General features: G+C 45.0%; 1 protein-coding gene across 1 annotated transcript in view; it reads right to left on the bottom strand.

The window, feature by feature from the left end:
- LRRC32 (leucine rich repeat containing 32) overlaps window positions 1-17,500 on the bottom strand; it is an 81,902-nt gene extending 64,402 nt beyond the window's left edge. The window contains exon 1 of the mRNA XM_040340000.1: window positions 17,338-17,500. The gene's annotated coding sequence lies outside the window, so the exon portion shown is untranslated. The remainder of the gene's footprint in view (window positions 1-17,337) is intronic.
- Window positions 17,501-18,978: the final 1,478 nt, after the last annotated feature.

The following is an 18,978-nucleotide window of genomic DNA, read 5'->3' as shown; positions in this document are numbered from 1 at the left end:
AACAGCGCTTTACATCAGGGACTGCCCAGGTGCCTCAGCTGCATGGGGGGCCCCTGCCCTTTCCCCAAAGCAGCTGGTCCTTGAGCCTGGGCTGCCCCTTTACATCCCAGATATCTCCCCAGCACTCTGACCCCTCTACACCCTAGATACCCCCTACCCCCTACCTACTCGATTTCTGTTTACCTGCACTGTCTCCATTGTAGGGGCCCCAGAGCATTACTTTGCCCAGGGGCCCATGATGCCATTAAGACGGCCCTGAGTACAGTCACAATACAAATCAATACAGGAGGGATCAGAGGGCCCTGCTCGTTAAAGCTTACAATCTAGAAGGTATAGTAGAATATGGATGCTGATTGGTTGGTTTGGGTTGCAGGTTGGCATAACAGACAATAAGCATTTTCAGAAGCAGATCAGCACTGAATGAAGGCCCCTTGACCCGCCCTGCTCTAAGGAAAGGGATGCCTTGACAGCTGGATGCTTGGCAACTAAGAGGGGCGTCAACCTAATCATTGAGTCAGAGTGGCTCATTTGGGATTGGCTACAATGGCACAAGGTGACTGGGTGGAGCCGGAACTCTAGAAAAGGCTACGCAGAGGCATGTCCCACTACTCTCAGTAGAATTTGACGTCACACGAGTTGACCACCCACCTGCCCGTTGTGTGTTTTTGTTACAGCTTCCTTACAGTTTTACCTTGCCAGCAAGTGGTATTACTTTATGGGCTATGCCCTCAAGTTTAATTACGGGTCATTTTAATGCCTATCTATAACCGTGACCGGCATGGTTATTGGTATTTTGAAGGTTATTATACGAATATGTTCAAAAAAGCTGTGGCCTTGCCCTACTTCCAACTTAAAGTGGTCTATGTGTCTTCTTGGGGGCAAGGTTTTGTTGTGGTTTAAATAAGTGGGTGTTACGACAAGCCTAAAGCCCCGTATACAAGACCGGGTTTCCCGTCAGGAAAACTGCGAGGAGAGCTTTTGGCCGGGAATCCCGGCCGTGTGTATGTTCCTCACGGTTTTTCCGAAGGGAAAACTGCCCAAAAATCGCCGGACAAAAAAAAGAGAACCTGCTCTCTTTTTTCCCGCCGGGATTCCTGGAGGTCTTTTTCCCCCCGGAAGACCCGATCGTGTGTACGAGAAAACCGTCCGTTTTTGGCAGTTTTCCCGTTGGAAAAACTCAGATGGAGCATACACACAGCCGGGATTCCCTGCCAAAAGCTCTCATCTGTGTTTTCCTGTTAGAAAACCTGCTTGTTTGTGCGGGAGAGCAGGTTCTCGATTTTCCCGTCTGGATTTCCGATGGACCTTGACCCTTCGGGAATCCCGACTGTGTGTACAGGGCATAAGATTCTCAGCAGTCATGAAATTTCTCAAAAGGAAGGGTTTACTCTAAACAGGCTTTCCATTTTCAACAGGAAAGTAGGAAGCTCCAGCACTGAACCCCCCCGATGTAGGCCAGTGGAGGGTCTCTGCTCATCATAGCAAGTTGCAATAAAAATGGCCAAGTAGTTGCACATGAGGCAACCGGCCTCAATTTGATCTCTCCAGCTTGGTTCCAAGCCCAGAAACATGCTCCGCATTAAAGGGAAGATATGAGGGTTCTTGTTAAAAGTGAATGATGATGTGGGAGCTTCTGCTCACCAACAGAAGATAACATAAATGCGAACCTAATCACTAAAATCTCATATAAGCCTTAACATGTGAATAGCATTTCAAAAGCTGTTACTTGGTGATGGTGCCATAAAGATCCTTATTCAGAGACTTCCAATCTTGGGAAGACAACGTGTGATCGTCCAATTCTTGTGTTGTCACCCTATCACGTGCGCCCCCGATAGACTCATGCCAACATACATGGTCCATCATTGTCACGATCAGAAAACTATTCCAGAACAAAAACAAGTAGCCAAAGCTTGGATGACCATGGTGGGAGGAGGGTTGCCCTATCCTACCTCACAGCTAGCCTTAAATAACACCTAAGAAGATGAGACAATGCCTTACATGTACTCTGTCCCCTGGGAACTAGAACACATTATTAAAAATTGAAGTGAAGCTTCTTTAAATAAAACACCATTCTGGACTTGTATATGTGGAGTGCTGCTTCTGTTTCTTATGCTATATGTACAAGGTTTGACAATTTAATTTGTGGAATGTCCGCGGTGTAGCACTATGGTGGTGAGTAACACATCCATTCACACTCGTGCGTGTTCTGACATGTTCTAACTTGCACTCCCATTGGTCGCAGACCAGTTGACTCAGGCTTTACAGAGTAGTAGAAGAAATAACACGTGCGAGCATTGCGCTGTTGGTGAAAAATCAGTGACAGGAATCTGAAGCAGTGGATTAACATTAAATTTTGTGTGAAAAGTGCGAGTGAAACTTTGTTACAACAGGCTTATGGTGAACATTCAATGGTGAAATCAAGTGATTTTGAATTGCATAGGTGGTTTAAGGAGGGGCGGGAAGATGTCCACCATGACGCAAGAAGTGTGCAGCCAAAAACGCAAAGTTAGATAGATAGATAGATAGATAGATAGATAGATAGATAGATAGATAGATAGATAGAAAGAAAAACAACTGATATCCTTATAAGCTCCAGATGTAATTTTTCTGACAAAGTTTAGAAATTGGAAGGACTGGATAGTTTCAGACTATTTCTGTTCTCTAATGCAGCCATTCTCGACCAGGATTTCATGGAGCCCTAGAGTTCCTCTAGAGCACAGGTGTCAAACACAAGGCCAGCAGGCTGAATCTGGCCCTCCAGGCCATTTCATGTGGCCCTCGCACCCAGGCCCGGATTTACTCCCTTTGCCACCCCAAGGCCGGGTCCTTCAATGCCGCCTACACCTGCGCAGTACAGGGGGGACATTATCCACCGCCAAAACGGACAAAATGACATTGAGAACCGGGGGTGGGGGGGGGTTGCTGCTGTCAAAAATTAAATTGAGAGCCATCTCACCTCCTCTTTCCTCTGTTTTCTCTCCTCTAACCATCCGTGACATGACAGGGGGGAACTACGAAAATGAAAGTGAAAGTGTCCTCTCCTCTCAGCCGCAGTGCCGCCCCTGCACCCACTGCCGCCACGAGGCCTGGCCTTGTTGGCCTTGTCTGGAATCCGGCCCTGCTCGCACCTCTCCTGCAGCTGTAGGAGAGCTCCAGCCCTCCTCTGGTCTTCCTCCAGACCCTGTACTTTCTGCTTTCAAGCAATGCATCCATCTTCCCAGCAGCAGCATAGGGAAAGGGGGTGCACTGTGATGTAAGGGAGAGTGGGGGACTCAACTTCTGATGGTGAGGTGGCTCTTGACATCTAATGTAAAGGGGAGGGGATGCGCTGGACATCTAATCTTATTGATACAACCGGCCCTGGAATTGAGTTTGACACCCCTGCTCTAGAGGTTTTTCGGGGTTCCTTTAGCTATGGCTAATTGACCTCTCATTGGATGGCGCCTCCAAAGTTTCAGGGTCAGTGGCACTTGACAGCACCAGCTGTATGAACCCAGCGATCTTGGATGTCTGTGAGGCTAGGCTCACACTTCTGCGAATTCAAAATCGCTGTAAAAATCGAGATTTTACCGCGATTTCGCGGCTGCGATTTTGCCGCGATTTCAACCTCGATTTAAGAGACATCTGTGCAGTGTTCAATGTAAATCGCAGCCCGAAATCGCAAAAAGTAGTACAGGAACTACTTTTTGAAATCGGTGCAGCGCCGCAGATGCGGCGTTGCACTGATTAGGACAGTGCCATTGCCGACAATTGCCGGCAAATGCTGCCGATTTGAGATGCGATTTGACATGTGAAATCGCATCTCAAATCGTACCAAATCGTACCCAGTGTGAACCTGGGCTAAGGGTGGCATTTTTCCCCACTAATGTAAGGGGCATTTTTCCCACTGACCCCCGATGAATTGGTTTTAACAGGGGTTCCCCAAGACTTAAACATTATTTTGAAGGTTCCTTCAGGGTAAAAAGGTTATGAAAGGTTACTCGACTGACTTGGACTTGATACGGATACTGGACATGATGGATTATAATGATTACAGAGAGTATACTGTACAATACCGCTTATGAGCAGCTGATAACACAGGTGTCAACTGTTAGTCAAACTTGTTTTTCCTGAAGTGGGAAGGTGAAAAATCGCTGCGTGGGTCTGTTTGCTCGTTTTAATGAGGACGATTTATGATGATTAATAGGATAACAATAAGATGAGTGTCTTGGAAGGTAACGTTTCTTATTGTGTGTTCTATTCTCATGGTTTAGCATGCCCTGGGGAAGTTTCTGCAGGTTCAGTAGGAGGACACCTGTATGTGTGTACCTGTCCTTACCCATCGCGTTTATCAGTGCCTCATCCCTGCATATTGCTGAGATCAGCACCTTCTCTAGTTTTACTGCCGTTTAGATTTCAGTGTAATAAACCCTGCCTGTTCTCTGCAGAAAAAACAAAAAAATATCTTATTGCAGTTGTATTTTTTCCCAGGATTAGTGGATATGATAAATGATTTTACCTGAATATACTGTATGGCTAAAGGTTTGTGGATACCTGATCATCACACCTATATGAGCTTGTTGAACATCCCATTTCCAAAACCATTGGCAATGGCATTAATATAGAGTTGCCCTTCCTTGTGGCTATAACAGACTTCACTCTTCTAGGGAGGCTTTTCAAAAGATTTTGGAGAGTGTCAGTCAGCGGCGATGCACCCATAAAGGGCGCAGGAGCGCCGCCCCCCCACTCCTGTCACTCTCTCTCTCACATAGATAGATTCATTGCATCAATCTATCTATGGTCGCCATTGCCGCCCCCTGTTCATGTGCATGGCCCCTTGTCGGGCGCTGGGTATATAAATTACAACGGTGGGGGTGTTTTGGAAGCGCCTGATTCGAGCCATTGGCTCTAATAGGCTTCCTGATTAGAGCCTGTGGGCTCTAATAGGCCTCCAAAAGGGTAAACAGCGGGCGCACTGCTATGAGTTCGCTGATTACCCGCCTCTCGGCCAATCAGGTGCACCGGGTTTGGTTACCTTGTCACCTGATTGGCTGAAACAACAGGCACGGCTATTGGACGCCTAAACAGGACACAAGGAGCCTGATGGGACATGAGGAGACATGAAGGATCCTGCACGTCGCCATCACCCGCTGCCCCACCAAGACAGGGCAAGTGCCAGGCAGACGGCAGCATCTGATGGGGACACTGGCAGCATTTGATGGGGACACTGGCAGCATTTGACACATTGGCAGTGGCAGCATATGATGGGCACACTGGCAGCATTTGGCACAGTGGCAGCATATGATGGGCACACTGGCAGCATTTGGCACAGTTACAGCATATGATGGGCACACTGGCAGCATTTAATGGGAACCCTGGCAGCATTTAATGGGCACCCTGGCAGCATTTTGCACAATGGCAGCATATTATGGGCACAGTGGCTGCGTATATATATAGATAAGAGGATGTTTAAGGATTGACTGGATGAAATCGAAGATGTGGGTGAGGGAAGATGAAGAACAGGCCAAGATGGTGGTCAGTGGGCCCCCATCATGTAGATCATCTCTTTCCCACCAGAAGGTCCTTTTCTGTTCCAGCATTACTGTGTCCCTGGTGTACAAAGGGGGAGGGGGGGGGCAGCACACTGATCTTTCCACTGAAAGACTGTACAAGTCTGATTTTTGTTTGGAGGAGAGCAGGCTGAGCTCCCAGCACAGCTAGAGAACTGACCACAGTGTGCTCTTCTGCTTAGTGTGGTCAGTTTTTTTTAAATTAGAAAAGCAGAGGGACTGGCAGGAACGCCAGTCATTTTACACAAAGGAAGCACCATATCAGGAATATGAAGTACTGGTTTTCCATTCTCTTTAAATCAACTGCTGAAAGGCCCTAAAAATGAAGGCATAATGATAATATCACTTTAAATGATAAAGTCCCATATGCAAAAAGTAAGACGGTCCAAAGATTTCAATATAACTATATAACATATTTTCCTTTGTGTTAATAGTTTGAAAACTTCAGTCTTATTCAGTAAAGTGCTCATAATAATTCTGTAGTAACCCATAGCATTCAATCACAATTCACTTGGCTGAAGTAGGACCAGTACACAATTAGGTAGATTCACATAGATTGGTTTAAACTTGCGGCGGCGTAGCTTAGCGTGTTTAGGCTACGCCGCCGTAAGTAGCTAGGCAAGTACTTGATTCTCAAAGTACTTGCCTGCTAAGTTACGGCGGCGTAGCTTAAAGTGGGCGGGCGTAAGGGCGCCTAATTCAAATGTGTGTAAGGGGGCGTGTTTTATGTTAATAGGGCTTGACCTTACGTTTTTGACGTTTTTTTCTAACTGCGCATGCGCCGGGCGCCTACATTTCCCAGTGTGCATTGCGGCTAAGTACGCCGCACGGGCCTATTGATTTTGACGTGGATGTAAACGACGTAAATCCCTATTCACGGACGACTTACGCAAACAACGTAAAAATTTCGAATTTCGACGTGGGAACGGCGGCCATACTTAACATTGGCTAGGCCAACTAGGGCCTAGCTCTAACTTTACGTGGCCTATCTCTTACGTAAACGGCGTAAATGTACATTTACGCCGTTTACGTAAGAGATAGGCCGGGCGTACGTTCGTGAATCGGCGTATCTACTCATTTACATATTCTACGCCGACCGCAATGGAAGCGCCACCTAGCGGCCAGCCTCAAAATTGCAACCTAAGATAGGACGGCGCAAGCCGTCGTATCTTAGATATGTTTAAGCGCATCTCTGTTTGAGCATACGCTTAAACATAAGTCGGCGTAGATTCTGAGTTAGGTCGGCTTATCTACTGATAAGCCGGCCTAACTCTTTCTGAATCTACCTAAGTGTATTCCCATTGGTTGCTTTGAGTGACTGCACTTAAGAGTACCTAAAATGTATTTTATATATATATATATATATATATATACTGTGTGTATATATATATATATATATATATATATATATATATATATATATATATATATAATACACGCAAAAGTACATTCCTTTTTCACCGCGGTCACGTAATTAGGATGCTGATTGCAATGTCTATAATTTAGATAGCCACTAGAGGGCACAGTGCATAAACTAAATAAAAAGTCCTATCAATATATAATTATCTGGCAAACTTTACAATAATGGCTTAGACTACTTACTAGAAGTACACACTCACCCACCTTTAAGCACCTCTTCCTTATCTCCTTTGTATAATATGCACAGTAGTTCTTTCGATTCTGACAATGATCAGCGTTAATGACTCTGGTGATTTCCACATGACATGTATCGCTAAAATTGCTTTCATTTCACTAGCTGCCACTGGTATCATGCCGCTATTGTCCTTGAATTAAATGTACAGATGTATAATTATCTCATAGTGTGGGAGGGGGGCATGGACACTCCCCAACCACTCTGCTGATCATACTTTCAGTGGGCATTGCAGACACGGTATTTTATCTAAGCCAGCCACACATAGAAGGATCACACTGTCTGACTCAGATATTAAATGCACAATGTTTAAATCTGAACTCCAGGCAACTGCAAAATGTCCTACTTACTAAAAGATTGCTAATTCTGTTTGGCCAGTCTTGTGATCTAAGCGCCCCTAAAAGACGGTACAGGGAAGTCTTGGATGTCCGCTGTGGTTATAGTGCACCAGTGACCAGGTTACGGATGTTAACATGTTAAAGCATTCAGTAAAAGCACATTAAAACAAACTCTCACTGACCTCTGTAGCTATAGGCATTGTGGAGAAATGTATCTTTAAAGTTTGCAACAGAGGCAGTGAATTTTCATTTCATCATCACTGGGATTACATCGATGGGTTAAGGGAAATTGTTGGGTATTTTAACTCTCCTGCATCCAACTAACACGGAAATTAAAAATGTTGTTGGGGGTGATCCGCCCGTATAGATGGAGGCTGGCAGATCACTAAAGCTACATTCTTGTCTAGTCATTCCTTGCATTTTTCGATGGTTAGTGGAGTCAAATTGATGTTCACTTTCGACTGCAGTGACAATTTTTTTTTGAAGAAAAATGAGGATGGAAAAGTCCTCTAGCAGTGAATGTGGTTTTAGGTCAGGAAAGTCAACTCAATTTAAAAAGTACTTTAAAGTGGAGTTTCACCCAAAATTGTAATTTTTAACATTAGATTCATGCTCATTTTGTCTAGGGGAATCGGGTAGTTTTTTTAAAATCGAAGCCGTACTTACCGTTTTAGAGAGCGATCTTCTCTGCCGCTTCACGGTATGGGCTGCGGGATTGGGCGTTCCTATTTGATTGACAGGCTTCCGACGGTCGCATACATCGTGTCACGATTTTCCGAAAGTAGCCGAACATCGGTGCGCAGGCGCCGTATAGAGCCGCACCGACGTTCGGCTTCTTTCAGCTACTCGTGACGCGATGTGTGCGACCGTCGGAAGCCTGTCGGAAGACTGTCAATCAAATAGGAACGCCCAGTCCCGAAGACCATACCCGGAAGCGGCAGAGAAGATCGCTCTCTAAACCGGTAAGCTTCGATTTAAAAACCGATTCCCCTTGACAAAATGAGCATCAATCTAATGTTAAAAATAGTTTTTCGGGTGAACTCCCGCTTTAATACAACGTTCGTCAAGTCATCAAATCTACTGAGAAGAATTTTCCTACGAATGTTCGTTTGAATATCTACTAATGTACGGCCAGCTTTAGGCTTTAACCACTTGCCGACCACACTATAGCAGAATGGCGGCTAGAGTAGAGTGACCAGACATTCCCGGTTTCAGGGGACAGTCCCCGGATTAAGGACACTTTTTCCTGGACCAAGTCTGTCCCCGGTTTTGTCCCCGGTTTGGAATTGAACAGGGGCTGGGGAAATTTTAGACAGTTGGTGCACAATTAAAAAAAAAAAATTCTGAATTACACACCCCCTTTCCGCCGCTCCGACTAGCTATTTTTTCCATTATCTGTGCCCCTTTCTGATGACCATGTGCTGGTTGGAGCGGAGGGAATAAGTCTTACGTTTCGGGCGCATGTCCATTTATCTCCACTCGCATGTCCTTGGCTCAAGTCCCGGCCAGCCGCCTGCCTGCTTTTCTTCTTGCCTTCCCTGGCGGAGTGATTTTCCTCCGCTCCCCACCCAGTAGTAGCCAGGGCACGGAGAGTGAGGCCCTGTACACATGATCAGTCCAAACTGATGAAAACGGACTGAAGGTCACGTATCTCATATACGCTACGCCGCCGTAAGTTAGAGAGGCAAGTACAGTATTCACAAAGAACTTGCGTCCTAAGTTACGGCGGCGTAGTGTAAATGGGCCGGCGTAAGCGCGCGTAATTCAAAGTAGGCTGTAGTGGGCGAGTTGTATGGTAATGAATCGTGACCCCACGTAAATGACGCGCCTAACGAACAGCGCATGCGCCGTCCGTGGACGTATCCCAGTGCGCATGCTCAAAATCACGTCGCAAATAGTCAATGCTTTCGACGTGAACGTAACCTACGCCCAGCCCCATTCGGCTTACGCAAACGACGTGAAATTCGACGGCTGTCCCTACGTCCATACTTAACATTGGCTGCGCCATCTTTTGGTGGTTTATCTTTACGCCTGAAAAACGCCTTGCGGCGTATCTTACTGCGACGGGCGTACGTACCTTAGGGGGTTAGGGTTAGGGAGTTAGGGTTAGGGAGTTAGGGTTAGGGGGTTAGGGTTAGGGGGTTAGGGATGTTAGAGTTAGGGTTTCCCATTGAAGAATATGGCTAGGACTCAGGAATTGGAACAGGGACCTCCCCCAAAGGTCAAAGGTCAGAAGGCGGGTTCCCAGAGGTCAAGGGTCACAGGGTGTGGCTGACCCACCCCCACCAAAGTGTACCGCCTACCCCAACTAAGTCAGGGAATGAAAACATCGGGGAATGAACAAGTCGGGGAAAGCGTCTTTCTACGTACGTTCGTGAATAGGCGTATCTTGCTCATTTACATATTCTCAGCGTAAATCGACGTACGCGCCCCTAGCGGCCAGCGTAAATATGCAGCTAAGATACGACGGCGTAGGAGACTTACGCCGGTCGTATCTTAGCAACAGACAAGCGTATCTCAGTTTGAGCATACACTTAAAGATACAACGGCGCGGGTTCGGACTTACGACGGCGTATCTACTGATACGCCGTCGTAAGTCTTTTGTGAATCTGGCTAATAGTGTTTATGTTTGCAAGGTGTAATGGGGTGCCATTAAGAAAGAAGAGCACCACAATGTTCAACACCCACGTGTGTGGCGGTAAATCGCGCGTCCCTGCAGCGCAAAGTTGTGAACCCAGGAAAAGCGGCTTCTCGTTTTGTTTATCGGAAGCTGGCTGCCTCTGTGAATGAGGACCATTCTGCTCTCTCTAAAGAAGCGTATCCTGACGCCTCTCACATGACGGCCAGCACAGGCTGTCAGGAGCTGGTTGGAAGCTTCCATGCGGATTTCGTATTATCCGTTGTATTGTGCAGAAGGCAGCATGCCTGAAATATAACAGGACATGATTAGCAGGACACAGAGCCTCATTCATATCCAGGCCGCTCTTATCTAATGTGCCCTATCTGTGTCATCTGCTGAAAACTTTACAACCGACACGGCTGATAACGTTTCCTGCAGAAGCCGTCTGCTGTGATTGTTATCTCAGCTGAAAGAGCCAATGTCCAACAGAATTTCCTCTGCATCTCCAACAACCCTTCTAATGCCCCGGACACACGATCGGAATTTCCGTTGGGATAAACGCTGACTGATTTTTCTGACGGAATTCCACTCAAGCTGTCTTGCATACACACGGTCACACCGAATTCCGACCGTCCAAAACGCGGTGTGACGTACAACACTACGACGAGCCGAGAAAAAGTTCAATGCTTCCGAGCATGCGTCTACTTGATTCTGAGCATGTGTGTTTTTTTCTCCATCGGAGTTCAATACAGGCGAAAGGAATTTCCGATAGAATTTTTTTTCATCGGAAAAAAAGAAAACACGTTCTCTTTCTAATGCCGCGTACACACAACCGTTTTTCAGGTTCTAAAAAAATGACGTTTTTAAGGGTCTAGAAAAAAACTAAGGGCTAGAGTCAGGTACGAGATACGACGGCGTATCTCCAGATACGCCGTCGTATCTTTGAGTTGCGGCGTCGTATCTATGCGCCTGATTCTTAGAATCAGTTACGCATAGATTTGACGAAGATCCGACCGGCGTAAGTCTCTTACGCCGTCGTATCTTAGTTTCAATTTTACGCTGGCCGATTGGTGCCGCTTCCGTCGATTTACGCGAGGAATATGCTAATTAGGTAGATACGCCGATTCACAAACGTACGTACGCCCGGCGCATTTTTTTACGTCGTTTACGTTAGGCTTTTTCCGGCGTAAGGTTGCTCCTGCTATATGAGGCGTACGCAATGTTAAGTATGGACGTCGCTCCCGCGCCGAATTTTGAAATTTTTACGTAGTTGTCGTAAGTCGTTCGCGAATAGGGCTGTACGTAAGTTACATTCACGTCTAAAGCATTGACGATTTGCGGCGGAATTTCGAGCATGCGCACTGGGATTCTTTTACGAACGGCGCATGCACCGTTCGTAAAAAACATCAAATATGTGGGGGTCACACTAAATTTGAATAAAACACGCCCACATCATCCAAATTTGAATTAGGCGGGCTTACGCCGGAGCACATACGTTACGCCGCCGTAACTTAGGGCGCAAGTTCTTTCTGAATACGGAACTTGCGCCCTAATTTACGGTGGCGTAACGTATCGGAGATACGTTACACCCGCACAACATTACGCAGGGCTATCTGAATCTAGCCCTAAGTTTTTTTCAACCCGGTCATTAAAACGGCCTTGCCTACACACGATCGTGAAAAAAAAAAATGCTCTAGCAAAGCGCGGTGACGTACAACACGTATGACGGCACTATAAAGGGGAAGTTCCATTCGGATGGCGCCACCCTTGGGGCTGCTTTAGCTGATTCCGTGTTAGTAAAAGACGATTTGCGCTTTTCTGTCTGTTACAGCGTGATGAATGTGCTTACTCCATTACGAACGCTAGTTTTACCAGAATGAGCGCTCCCGTCTCATAACTTGCTTCTGAGCATGCGCGTTTTTTTCACGTCGTTAAAGCCCACACACAATCATTTTTTACAACCTTAAAAACTACAACGTTAAAAACGTAGTGAAAAAATAGAGCATGTTCGAAATTTTTAATGCCCATTTTTTAGATCGTGAAAAAAGCTCTGAAGCCCACACACGATCATTGGGGTGCCAGCATCCAATGGGATGCTGCCTCTCTGTGACCGAGAAAATCATAGAGGAACTAAGTTCCTCTTGACCTGTACTGCCCCTGCAGAGGAGCGCCACCTGCAGTGGAGAAAATAGACTGTACCTGCCTATAAGTATAGACGGAGTAACCTGCTTCACTCTCAGATGCATCTCCCAAGTTTTACCAGCCAATATATTCACAAAAAAAAATACACCAATGGTCTGTTTAGTGAGCCACAATGAATGGATGACGGCTGTCCTGCACTGACTACAAGGACCTGTGTGCATCTACAGCAGTTGCTGCGGGGGTAGCGCTACAATAATAACAAAACGCTTTCAATGGTATATTTACAGATCAAAAGGGAGCAAATCAAAGAAGTTCATTGTTAGGGTTTACATGCCCTTCAAACCACCCATTCCCAGAGATAAATGCGGTCAACTTAATTGCTGGTGGAGCACCAAAAAGCTTCCAAAAACATCAGGAACATCATGCTTGCCCTTTATTAAACATTTGTAATAAAACACTTTCAATGGTATATTTAACAGACCAAAAAGGAGTAATAAACCGCTTGCCAACTGCCTAACGTAGATATACGCCGGAAGAATGGCATGGGCAGGCAAAGCAATGTACAGGTACGTTGCTTTGAATCTGCTGCCTAGAAGGCGCGCGCGTGCCCGCCACGGTCGAAGTCTGCCGGTGTCCCGTGAACGCGTCACGGAACGGCAGAACAAGGGGATGCCTGTGTAAACAAGGCCTCTCTCTGTTCTGCCTAGTGACAGGACACTGATCATCTGCTCCCTCTCATCTGGAGCAGTGATCGGTGTTGTGTCACAGCCAGCCCAGCCCCCACACAGTTAGAATCACTCCCTAGGACACACTTAACCCCTTCCCCGCCCCCTACTGGTTAACCCCTTCCCCGCCAGTGTCATTTACACAGTAATAAGTGCATTTTTATAGCACTGATCGCTGTATAAATGACAATGGTCACAAAATAGCGTCAAAAGTTGAGACTGTCTCTAAATCTGAGTACCAAGTGTGTGTCACATTTGAGTGAATAGGTTAATGCAGAGAACTAACATCATCCAGAACCCCTGATGGGTCCATCTTCTACACTATGCCATGGTAGTGATTAGTGATGTATACATCTTTCCAATTATAACATGCTGGTGATTGGTCCATCTTTCTAACTATATCATGCTAGCGATGAGTCAATCTTCCTACTATATCATGCTGGTGATTGGTTCATCTTCCCCACCAGTGGCGGCTGATGCTCCATTTTTTTTTCGGGGGGGCAGCAAACAAACCAACCATCCCCCCTACCCAGTTCAGTCGGTCGGTGAACAGGCCCCACCCCCATGGCGCTCGGCCGTCCACCCACCAGCTCCGCACTTACCCCATCCAGGTCGCGGGCAGCTTCAGCAGCTTCCCCCTGCAATTACTCCTCGGCGCCTTCCCCCCTGCTATTGCTCCCTGCCAATATGGTCGCTTCTCTTCGCGACCAATCAGGTCTTAAGACCCGATTCCTGAATGGCCGGCAGAAGAAGTAGGCAGACAATAGAGCCTCAGGCTCTAATCATTTTCTTTTAAAATAAAAAACCTATTGAAATCCATGCGTCCGGCACCCTGCATGTAGATTAGGGGTCGGGTGCATGGATTAGGGGAGCAGCGTCTCTAATGGAGCGGCCGCCACTGTTCCCCACTATGTCATGCTGGTGATGGATCCATCTTCCTCACTATATCATATTGTTGATGGATTCATCTTCCCTACAATATCATGTTGGCGATGGGGCCATCCTCCTCCTATATCAAGCTGGTGATTGATCCGTCTTCCCTACTATATCATATTGGTGTTTGTGATGGGTCCATCATTCTACTATAACATGTCAGTGATGGGTCAATCCTCCTCACTATATCATGCTGGTGGTGGGTCCATCTTCCTTACTATATCATGCTGGTGGTGGTTCCATCTTTCCCATTATATACTGGTGACAGGTCAATCCTTTCCACTGTATCATGCTGAAAAAACAGCTTAGCTCACGTGGCAGTAGAAAGGAGCGTTTTACATTTGTACATTTTGCAAAGGGGACCCACCACCAGCATGATATAGTGGGGAAGATGGACCCACCACCAACATGATATAGTGGGGAAGATGGACCCATCTCCAGCATGATATAGTGGGGAAGATGGACCCACCACCAGCATGATATAGTGGGGAAGATGGACCCACCACCAGCATGATATAGTAAGGAAGATGGACCCATCTCCAGCATGATATAGTGGGAAAGATGGACCCACCACCAGAATGATATAGTGAGGAGGATTGACCCATCACTGACATGTTATAGTAGAAAGATGGACCCATCACCATCACCAACATGATATAGTGGAAAGATGGACTTATTGCCAGCATAATATTATAGCAAGCTGGACCGATCACCTACGTAATATGGGAGGGAAGATGGATCCATCATTAATATGATATAATGGTTGAGATGGACCCACCACCAGCATGATATAGTGAGGAAGATGAGATGCATCCATTACCAGCATTACATAGTGGGAAGGATGGACCCATCACCAGCATGATATAGTGGGGAAGATGGACCCACCACCAGCATGATATAGTAAGGAAGATGGACCCATCACCAGCATGATATAGTGGGGAAGATGGACCCACCACCAGCATGATATAGTAAGGAAGATGGACCCACCACCAGCATGATATAGTGGGGAAGATGGACCCACCACCAGCATGATATAGTAAGGAAGATGGACCCACCACCAGCATGATATAGTGGGGAAGATTTTGGGTCCAAAAAAAGTTAAACAGGAGACAGTATTTTCCCAATTGGTGGGCAAGTTCTCCTACTTTTGAAGAATAGGCACACGACCATGGATGATGATATCCAAAGGGGTTTGCATGTCCACATGTGTATTGTACATGGCCAATGAATTATCCAATGCTAGAAAAAAAATAACATTACATTTTTTTTTAAGTTTAATTAAAAATTCTCTATTTTCTGGCAATGATCACAATATTATTCATAGGCAAGAAATGCTATCTATCTATCTATCTATCTATCTATCTATCTATCTATCTATCTATCTATCTATCTATCTATCTATCTACCTATCTATCTATCTATCTATCTATCTATCTATCTATCTATCTATCTTTCACCATTAAGACTGAGAATACATCCATGACTTTAGTTTGGACTTTTGTTTGGAAGAACTTGATAACATACTAGAATTTAAAGCTTTGCCTCATATCTACAGTATCTGTCTGTCTGTCTGTCTGTCTGTCTGTCTGTCTATCTATCTATCTATCTATCTATCTATCTATATCTGTAGATCTGTCTGCCTTTATCCTTTAATGATCTCATCTTTCTCTTCTCTCCCACTCTCCAACCATCCATCTGTACACTATCTATCTATCTATCTATCTATCTATCTATCTATCTATCTATCTATCTATCTATCTTTCTATCTAATCTATATATTCATTCATCTCTCTCCCTCCTTATCTATATCTGTAGCTCTGTCTGCCTTTATTCTTTAATTATCTCATCTGTCTCTTCTCTCCCACTCTCCAACCATCCATCCATCTGTACTCTATCCATCTGTACTCTATCTATCTATCTATCTATCTATCTATCTATCTATCTATCTATCTATCTATCTATCTATCTATCTATCTATCTATCATTACTATGTGACAGTTCCGTGGAAGACTTTCTGTGATGTATATCTATCTATCTATCTATCTTGAAGACATACTAGAATCTAAATAGTAAATAGGTATAACTTCATATCCATCCCTCTCCTTCTCTATCTCAATTATCTATCTATCTATCTATCTATCTATCTATCTATCTATCTATCTATCTATCTATCTATCTATCTATCTATCTATCTATCTATCTATCTATCTATCTATCTATCTATCTATCTATCATTACTAAGTAACAGTTCCATAGGTTTATTTGGAAGACATCCTGTGATGTATAGTTCTACAGCATGTCTGTCTATCTATCTATCTATCTATCGATCTATCTATCTATCTATCTATCTATCTATCTATCTATCTATCTATCTATCTATCTATCTATCTACATATCTACCTATATATTCATTCATCTCTCTCCCTCCCTATCTATATCTGTAGATCTGTCTGCCTTTTTCCTTTAATTATCTCATCTTTCTCTTCTCTCCAACCATCCGTCCATCTGTACACTATCTATCTATCTATCTACCTATCTATCTATCTATCTATCTATCTAACTATCTATCTATCTATCATTACTAAGTGACAGTTCCATGGAAGACTTTCTGTGATGTATAGTTCTACAGCATATCTATCTATCTTGAAGACATACTAGAATTTATCTAAATAGTAAATAGGTCTATCTTCCTATCCATCCCTCTCCTTCTCTATCTCAATTATCTATCTATCTATCTATCTATCTATCTATCTATCTATCTATCTATCTATCTATCTATCTTTCTATCTATCATTACTAAGTAACAGTTCCATAGGTTTCATTTGGAAGAATTGGAAGACTTCCTGTGATGTATAGTTCTACAGCATATCTATCTATCTATCTATCTATCTATCTATCTATCTATCTATCTATCTATCTATCTATCTATCTATCTATCTATCTATCTATCTATCTATCTATCTGTCTTATTCCATTATTGCTAAGTAGCTCTAAATCCATGGCTTTCATTTGGAAGAACTTGAAGACACGCTGGAATTTGTAGTTCTATATGATATATATGATAATTCTTGCATTCTAGAATAATTTGGATTATCTCCCCGGATCATAGCAGAACAACACAAATATTTACAGTAGTAATGTACTCTCCCACACGCCTTTCCCCACAATATATACAGCAGCACCAACTGCACATAAAACAGCAACAATGTCACTGACAGATCAATCCAAACCAACACAACATTCTTACTGGGAAGGATCAAGGATTGGACAATGTATCACTTCATACAGTCCAGCTGCAGGTTTTAGTCCCGATGAGATTTAAAGCTCAGATATTTCCCCCCCCCTGCATGTCATGAAAGAAATAGCTTTGCCTTGTTACCTTATCTGAAGTAGGAGTTGGCCGGGTCCCTTGCTTTGGTATGGAATAATTTTTGACGTTTCTTGGAGTCACTCATCACTGTGGCTGCTGTTCCGAAGTGGGAAGCCGTGAATGGAAAGTTTGCAAACTGAACAGGAACTAAGACATTTTAAGGGAAATATCCTGATATCCTTATATGGGACTCTGCCTGCTTTAATTTATGTTTACTGCAGGATGGGAGCCAGGTCTTAGTGCTAGCAGTGTTATTAGACTCATAGGGGTCAGGGGGTGTTATGCAAATGAGCAATTTAGGATTTGATACCGCCCCCGAAAACTACAACATTCCTATAACATGGAAAATTCTATCTATCTCATTACATTATATATATATATATATATATACACACACAAACTGTTGGCGCTATATACCGTATTTATCAGCGTATACCGCACACTTTTTTGCCCTGAAAATTAGGGCAAAATCGTGGGTGCGCGGTATACGCCGATACCCGCTTTCCCGCGCCGAGTTGGAATACTGCGCCGACATATACCGAGCGCAGTACACTCGGGTATAGTCGGGCAGTCTCGGCTCCTTCCGCGCTCACGTCCTGGACGTACAGGACGTCAGCGCGAGAGTTGCCGAGCAATGCCGACAATACACGAGTGTGCGCAGTATTCAAACTCGGCGCGGGAAACGAGCGGGGAGGACGCAAGGACGCCGCAGAAGGACGCCGAACCCGACGAAGAGGACACCCGAAGCCGCAGAAGGACGCCGGACCCGACGAAGAGGACACCCGAAGCCGCAGACGGACGCCGGACCCGACGAGGCCACCGATAGACGCCGCGCAAGACACCAAAACTGTAAGTACAAAAAAACTTTTTTCCACAGGATTCGGGGCAACTTTAGGGGTGCGCGGTATACGCGGGAGCGCGCTATACTGCAATAAATACGGTAAATCCTGTATAATAATAATAATAATAATAATAATAATAAATACAGTATACATATATGCACTATATTATCAGTAGTATTGGGACGCCTGCCTTTACACACACACGATCTTTAATGGCATCCCAGTCTTAGTCTGTAGGGTTCAATATGGAGTTGGTCCCCCCTTTGCATCTATAACAGCTTCAACTCTTCTGGGAAGGCCGTCCACAAGGTTTAGGAGTGTGTCTATGGGAATGTTTGACCATTCTTCCAGAAGCGCATTTGTGAGGTCAGGCACTGATATTGGAAGAGAAGGCCTGGCTCACAGTCTCCGCTCTAATTCATCCCAAAGATGTTCTATCGGGTTGAGGTCAAGACTCTGTGCAGACCAGTCAAGTTCCTCCACCCCAAACTCACTCATCCATGTCTTTATGGACCTTGCTTTGTGCACTGGTGTGCAGTCATGTTGGAACAGAAAGGGGCCGTCCCCAAACTTTTCCCACAAAGTTGGGAGCATGAAACTGTCCAACAAGTTTTGGTATGCTGACACTTTAAGGCCTCGTACACACGACCAGACATATCCGATGAAAACGGTCCGCAGACCGGAAAACTGTCCGGTCGGCCCTGCACACGGTCGGACATGTCCGCCGAAACTGGTCCGCGGACCTGTTTCAGCAGACATTTTCAGTCGTGTGTACGAGGCCTCAGAGTTCTATTCACTGGAACTAAGG

Source organism: Rana temporaria, chromosome 2, assembly GCF_905171775.1.
Source record: "Rana temporaria chromosome 2, aRanTem1.1, whole genome shotgun sequence".
NCBI classification, from domain to species: domain Eukaryota; kingdom Metazoa; phylum Chordata; class Amphibia; order Anura; family Ranidae; genus Rana; species Rana temporaria.
This window is presented reverse-complemented; position numbering and strand designations above follow the sequence as displayed.